This window comes from Micromys minutus, assembly GCF_963924665.1.
Source record: "Micromys minutus genome assembly, chromosome: 8".
Taxonomy (NCBI): Eukaryota; Metazoa; Chordata; class Mammalia; order Rodentia; family Muridae; genus Micromys; species Micromys minutus.
The window spans coordinates 66266407-66274348 of record NC_137977.1 but is presented as its reverse complement, the minus strand read 5'-3'; the positions used below and the strand labels follow the sequence as shown (position 1 = coordinate 66274348).

The following is a 7942-nucleotide window of genomic DNA, read 5'->3' as shown; positions in this document are numbered from 1 at the left end:
TTGAGGAATAAAGAAGACATAGCGATAGGGACTAGGAGGTGTTGCAGAAGCCGATGGCTCATGCCAAGTGAGTTTTTAAATAAGTACAGCATCAGATGGGTGGAGATGGTGTACACCTTTAATCCTAGCATTTAGGAGGCAGAGTCAGGCAGCTCTCTGAATTTATGGACAGTTTGGCGTACAGAATGAGTTTCAGGACAAACATGGCTACACAGAGAAATCCTGACTCAGAACAGAGAAAAGTAAAGAGAAAGAGGAGAAGGGGGAAAAGGAGGAGGAGGAGGAGAAGGAAGGGGATATAGAGGAGGGGGGGAGGATGAAGGGGAGGAGGAGAAAGGGGAGGAGGAAGAATAAGAGGAGGAAGAGGAGGAGAAGAAGAAGAACAACTTATGTGCTATTTATAGAGGGAAAGTGGCCAAGGTGAGCAAATGACTAAATCAGATGATGTTGGCAAAGAGAACACAGGGTACCTCAGACAACTGCCTTAGAAATGACAACCACAGCTCAACAGGAAAAGCCACGTCTCCAGAAATTGGAACCTTCGTTGCTTCGTGGCTTTGGCTCCAGCTGGAGCACAGCCTTACCATGTCCACTCCTGGACAAGGACATGGCGTCATACTTTCCATCCTTTTATCAGGGTCTTTGAGAATGTCTGGGCCGCTCTGGCTCTGAACATTCACCTGCTCACTTCTGTAAGAAAAGAGGCTCCATTTTCAAGACAGAAGTGCCTTGAATAAGTTTAGGTCCAACTACAAATGAACAAAACCCACTGAACTCCTGCTAGCCCCTGTGGAGTAGAAAATTACCAACAGTGAGCTTGCCAAACAACCGGAGATCCTGACAGACTCCAGGCTCCTGAAAAGCTTTAAATAACACAAGATGCAAAGCACATGGATCAGCCCACACACGGTCTTCATCGAGAAGTTGAAAATGTAAGCATTGAGCAGCCCATGTGGCTCTCCATCCTTCTAGAAGATGAGGAGAGAGACGCCAGTGGTCAGGGCCCTGTCTACCCTTGGGCTGAGTTGCTGCACATGCTGTTTTGTTTGGGTTGGTCCTGACTTTTCAAGATCCTAAAATAAACTGCCTTGTGAAGTGGATATGACCACACGGACAGTAGGAGACAGGCAGTGAGCATTGGTCTGGTTTGCTCCAAACGCTGCCACTGAAAGAAACTCAGTGAGGTTTCTGTGGTAGTTTTCCACTTCAGCGGTCTCACCTCAGGCCTGTTGTCAAGGATAATGGTTCTTTCAGCACCGGACAGCAGCTGCCCGATGGTGTGGGCGCCACCTGCCTGCTTTCAGCACTGGACAGCAGCTGCCAGATAGCGTGTGTGCCATCTGCCTGCATTCAGCACTGGACAGCAGCGGCTGGTTCCTGCTAAGCTCCTGTGTGCTGATTGCCTGCCTACAGGACTGGTCTGGAGTGAGTCATATTTGGTGTTTGCTACAGGACTGAACTGCTGTCAAAGAAGACCGAGCTTGTCCCCCTAAAGAAATAATATTGCTGGACAGGTCCAGTTCCCCCACATCCTAATAACTTTCCTCGGCTGGGTGGTAGTTTGCAGAAGAGGATCATAAAACCCCTAGTAAAAGGCTGCAAAATAAATTTAAGCCTACTGCCTTGTGGCTCATTCTGAGCCTCAGAACTTGTAACTACAGAACCAGGCTTCTCACTCTCTGAAACCCCCTTTACTCCAGTAAAAAAATAAAAGTGTCTTAGAGACGTTTTGTGGAGGCAGCTTTGGATATACTTCACACAGAAAAAAATGGCAGGAATGAATTTCCTTAACCAGACAGACAGTTTTTCATTAAGTTCTTTCTTTTCTAAAAAGCTAACTTACTGACATATATTTTATGACTCTACATGCACTTTGTGATTTATCTACCAGTAAAGTCATGATTGGTTGATCCCAACTAGGCAGTCTGAAGGCTTTTCTTCATTCACTCAACAAAGAGGTGCGTTCCGATGCCTGTGACCTTCAGAGCATGTTACCTGCACTGCCTCTGTGAAGGGAAGCATGTTTTCTAGGGAAACTACATTCTAGGTCAAAAACTCTTCCTCACCCTGCTCTTCATAAGGTATGTACATACATCTATATGTATATGTGCATCTATACATGCATATATTTGCATGTGTATGCATGTGTCTAGGGTCAGGAAGGTAGACTGGACAGGAAAAATAAATGGTTGAGTTTTCCCCAATCCTGTGATTCCATAGTGCTTTTTGAAATGCATATTTCTCTCTCTTTTTTATCAGTCCTTCAAGAATTTCATGAAATGTATTTTAATCATGAGGAAGTATGAGAACCACTGTTCTGTGATTCTATAGATGGCAGCTTGGTTATCACCGACTTAATAGATAATATCCACATGCAAGTGAATACAAACCACATCTGTCTTCAGGGGTGTGGGTTACTTCATTCAAGGTGATTCAGAATGATTTTGTTGCAGTTCCATCTGTTTACCTGTGAGTTTCATGATTACATTTTGAATTAGTAATATTCCATTGTCCTAATGTACCACATTTTCATTTAAAATTTATTTATCTGTTGAGGTTGTTTCCAATTTCTGTTATGAATAGAGCAAGTGACTCTGTGGTAGGATGAAGTGGGCTTTGAGCCCATGCCCAATGGTGCAGTTGAATCTTGAGGTAGATTGGTTTCCAGAAACACCATACTGTTCTTTATAGTGGTTGTATAAGTTTGCAGTCCCACCAGCAATGGATGATTGTTCCCCTTGCTCCATATCTTCCCTTGCAATTATTACATTAATCGTGGCCATGATGATGGATGTAGGATAATATCAAAGTAGTTTTGATTTGCATGTCATCGATGACTAAAGATATTGAACATTTCTTTCAGTGTTTCTTGGCCATTTGAGATTCTGCTTGTAAAAATTCTGTTTAGATCTGTGCCCCATTTTTTGATTAGGTTATTTGTTTTCTTGGTATTTAGTTTCTTAAGTTCTTTATATATATATTTGGATATTAGTCCTCTACTGGATGTGGGGTTGAAAAAAATCCTTTCCGGTTCTGTAGGCTGCCACTTTGTCTGATTGAAGATGTCCTTTGTCTTATAGAGCTTTTCAGTTTCATGAGGTCACATTTACTAATTACTGATCTCAGCCCCTATGCTACAAGTGTTCTGTCTAAAAAGCCATCTCTTGTGCTTGTTTTACTTATTTATTTTTATATTTTATCAAGTCTATTGATGTCAGCCCCGAGTTTGATTTATTTTTTTTCATCCACTTCCTTCAATTCTAGAAAGTCTTTAATTTCTTTCTTGACCCACTTTTTACTCAGTAGTTGTTTGGTGTCCATGAGTTTGTAAGCTTTCTGCTATTGTTGACATCCATCTTTAATCTGTTGTGGTCGGGCAGGATGCAGGATGTTATATTAATTTTTTTGCATCTGTTGAGATTTGCTTTATTTTTTAATATGTGATCAGCACCCATGAGTGGTGGAAAAGATGTCATATTCTTTTGTGTTTGGGTGAAATGTTCTGTAAGTATCTGTTAGGTTTCTTTAATTTCTAGTACCAGTTAACTCCAGCATTTCTATGGATGGACTGTCCATTGATGAGCGTAGGGCACTGAGGTCTCCCACTACCAGCATGTGAGTATCAATATGTGATTTAAGCTGGAGTAGTGTCCCTTGTATGAACTTTGGTGCCCTTGTATTTTGTGTATAGATGCTAAGATCTGAAGTGTCCTCTTGGTGGATTTTTTCTTTGATGAGTATGTGGTGTCCTTCCCTATCTCTTTTGGTTTGAAGTCTAATTTGTTAGATATTAAAATGGTTTGCTTGCTTCTTGTGTCCACTTGTTTGCAATATATTTTCCATATTTTTACCCTGAGATGTCTGTCTTTGATGTTAAGATGTGTTTCCTCGATGCAGCAAAAGGGATGGATCCTATTTTTGCATCTGTTCTGTTAGTCTGTATCTTTCTATTGGAGAAGTAAGACTATCAATGTTGAGAGCTATCAACGAGCAGTGTCTCCTGGTCCCTCTTATTTTGCCATTGTAGTGTGTGTGTTTCCCCCCTTTTGATTTGGTAGTGTGGGAGTTTTATTTCATGTGTTTTCTTGGGTGTGCCCAACATATTTATGTCAGAGTTTTCCTTCTGGCACCTTCTGTAGGGTCAGTTTTGTAGATAGATATTGCTTAAAGTTTTTAAAATTACAAAATGTTTTATTTTATTCATTTATAATGATTGAAAGTTTTGCTAGATATAGTAGTCTGGTCTCAGAATTTGTAAAATATGAGGTTCATGCACTTTTGGCTTTTAGAATCTCCACCGAGAAATCAGGTGTTATTTTTATAGGTCTGTCTTTATATGGTACTTAGTCTTTTTCCCTTGCAGCTCTTAATTTTTTCTTTGTTCTATATGTTTAGTGTTTTAATTATTTTGTGGTGAGAAGGCTTTCTTTTCTGGTCTAATCTATATGATATTCTGTAAGCTTCTTGTATTTGGATAGGCATCATCTTCTTTAGGTTAGGAAAATTTTCTTCTATAATTTTTGTCAAAAATATTTTTTGTGGATTTGAGCTGGGTTTCTTCTATTCCTATTATTCTTAGATTTGGTCCTTTCATAGTGTCCTATATATTATTGTTTGTTTGTGCAGGGAAATTTTCGATTTAACTTCTTTTTGACTGATATATCCACTTATTTTATTGTGTCTTCAATGCCTGACAGTCTCTCTTTTATCTCTTGTATTCTGTTGATTAAGTTGGATTACTTGCCTCTGTAGTTCTTGTTTGAATTACTAAAATTTTCATTTCCAGAATTCCTGTAGTTTGTTTTCTTTATTGATTCTATTTTCACATTCATATCTTGAATGTTCTATTAATTTTTTCTACTCTTTATGTTTTCATACATTTCTTTAAGGGATTTTATTTATTTATTTACTTAATTTATTTCCTTGTCAAGGACCTACATTGTATTCATAAAGAATATTTAAAGGTATTATTTTCCTGTGTTTCATTTATGCTGCAAGATGTAGGACCTGCTGTGAAAGGATTGTGGGACTCTAGTGGAAACATTGTCCTATTTGTTATTGATTGTGTATTTAAGCTGGCATATTTGTATTTGGGTTTGGGAAGACTGTAATTCTAGGTGCTGATATCTGGTCTTGTCTTTGCTGAATGGGAGTTTTGTTCCTTGGTATCATCTCTGGTTCTTAAGAGAGTGTAGGAGTTGTGTTTTGTCTGGTAGGAAATTCTTTTGGGATTCTGATAGGTGTGGCTGCTGGGGATGCCACTGGATTCTAGGTATTGGGAGATGACACTTATCAATACGGATAGGCTTGAGGGAGGTGATAAGGTTTACAAGAGGTAGGAAAGCGAGGCACTTCACTAGGATCTGCCTGTACCCCTAAGAAGGGCGTCAGAGAGTGAGGAGAGTCCACAGCAGGTATTTGCTACAGAGCTAGGGATGAGACTGAGATCTGAGGAGAGGAGGAAGTTTGATGATTTGAAGCTTGCCTATTTGCTTCTCTGTCTGGCTTGGCTGGAGGGTTCCCAGAAAAAGCCTATTGGAGTTGGAGCTAAAACAAGATAAATTGGGAGGAAGGTCAGAGGAGCAAGTTTGTGTGATCTGCTGTAGATGGGACAGAGAGGATTGGAATCCACAGCAGGTGGTCTGCTACAGAGATGGGGTTGAGACTGGGGCTGCATTTGGAGAAGAGGGAAGGTGATGATCCACAGTATCTGATTCTGTGGCTGAGTCCTCAACATCTTTTCCCCAATATCTTCCAATCTCCTCCTCCTCCTCCTCCTCCTCCTCCTCCTCCTCCTCCTCCCCCCTCCTTCTCCTCCTCCTCTTTGTTCATTTGTAATTCCCAATTTCCTCCTTCTTCTCCCCCTCCTCCTCTTCCTCTTTTTTGTTGTCCCTCCCTTCTCCCCTTCCCCCCTTTCCTCCTTCTTTTTCATATGAGCCAGGAACCAAAACCAAATAGTACTGCAAGGGATTTGGTCAAATGTCACCTTTGATGACCTCCCCTGCATCATTTGCACCTGCTTGGATGGTCAGTACACCAGGTAAAAATTTCTCTAGTCCCTTGTGTTGCCTTTACCCGTTGGCCCTGTTCTGTGTGACTTGAGTGTTTTGTCTTTTCCAGCGTCCCATTTGATTTCAGTGGACGCTGAAGATGGATCAATGATTTCCATCAGAAGAAATCCTTCAGAGGGAACTTCATTTTCAAAGAATGGATTTTCATCTAGATAATGATCTCTTCTGTAACCCAATTCTATATCTTCAAATTTTGTCACTTGAACTCTGGTCAAATACTGCAGAGCCTCTTCATTCTCCTAAATCAGTGCAGACTCTTGTGGATGGACAGCAAATGTTGTTATCCACAGCTTGGGATTTTGGCCATTGATTCTGACCTCTTCTGAGAGAATGGTTGATGGATGAGTTTGTATTTCTGGTCTTCCTTCTGGGATTCTTCTTAACTCCATCTGTTTCATTGTGACCACCATCATATTCACTCACTTCTTGCTAGTCTTCCCCAATTCGGCAGGTCAGGAAGGGCTGGCTTTCCACCAGCTTTGGGGCAGGATCAAGTCTGAGATGCTTGGCCTGAGACAGGAGCACAGATTGTCATTTCTGGGTTATGTAGAGAAGGAAGTGTTCTGGAGTAGAGGCTGGAGTGTAGAGGCTCACAGAAGGAGGAAACCCAAACTGCAGTATGTCAGTTAAGAGAATCAGTGGGAAACGTCATCACTAGATTGGGTCATTTTAAAAGCAGAATCAGGCTTTTCTAGAATCTGCCTAGAATCTGCCATGATGATGATGCCTATGAAGAGTTGAATTGCCATCTATGATCTCCTTTATAAGGAAGGAGTGATGGTTGCCAAAAAAAAAAAAAAAAAAAAAAAAAAAAAAAAAAAAAAAAAAGTTTACATGCCCAAACACTCGAGCTGGCAGACAATATGGCTAACCTTCATGTCATGAAGGCCATGCTGTCTCTGAAGTCTCGAGGCTATGTGAAGGAGCAGTTTGCCTGGAGACTACTGGTACCTTCCGAATGAGGGCATCCAGTGTCTCCGAGATTACCTGCACCTACCTCCGGAGAGCGTGCCTGCCACCCTGAGGTGAAGCCATCCGGAGACTGGCGGGTGCTGTGCCCCCTGGAGCTGACAAGAAAGCCATAGCTGTGGCTGGCTCAGTAACAGAATTCCAGTTTAGAGGTGGCTTTGGTCCTGGACATGGTCAGCCACCTCAGTGAAGTTGGAGATTATGTTGAATGGAGTAAACTTTAAAGAAAAAAAAAGCAGAATCAGGCTTTGAAGACAAAATAGAGGAATTGAATTCCTGGATAAAGGTCAATGGGAGATTAAAAGACAAACGACCAGCATACAGGAGAGCTTTGGGACACCAAGAAAGACTTAATTGCCAAATTATGGGTAGCAGAGGAGAATACCCTGGTGAGAGCTTGGACAATCTCTTTAGTAAAATCATAGAAGGAAATTCTAAAGAAAAAGATGTGTAGAAGTTTGGTCTGGTTCTTCCTCCCAGCCCCATGCTCCCAGAAATAAGACTCAAACTCAAAATATATTTACCAGTAACTTGGCTATAGAGCTAGGTTCTTCTCTGATTAGAGGATAACTTAAAATAACCCATTTACTCCAATCTATATCCTGCTACGTTTTGTGCTCTGGCACCATGAGTCCTCATTGCTATTACATATTCCCAGTGAATCTCCTGCCTGGCAATATCCCAGAATCCTTTCTGCCTAGCAGATGCCTATTCAGGTACAAGAAGCTTATAGAACACCACATAGACAAGACCAGAATAAAAATTCCTGTAATGTATTAAAAATTCAAAAATAATAGTGGAACCAATTTTAGGGCCTCACGTTCTGCATTAATTTGTGTAGATAATTTCTTTACATTTTTTATTACATTTAGAATTAAATTTTATCTCTGTGTGTGCATGCA

General features: G+C 40.9%; 1 pseudogene across 1 annotated transcript; it reads left to right on the top strand.

Annotated features, from left to right (window-relative positions):
• The first annotated feature begins 6788 nt into the window (after window positions 1-6788).
• LOC308423630 (small ribosomal subunit protein eS10-like) lies at window positions 6789-7230 on the top strand (annotated as a pseudogene). Its single transcript has one exon. The product of its transcript is annotated as a small ribosomal subunit protein eS10-like (transcript).
• The last annotated feature ends 712 nt before the right edge of the window (window positions 7231-7942 follow it).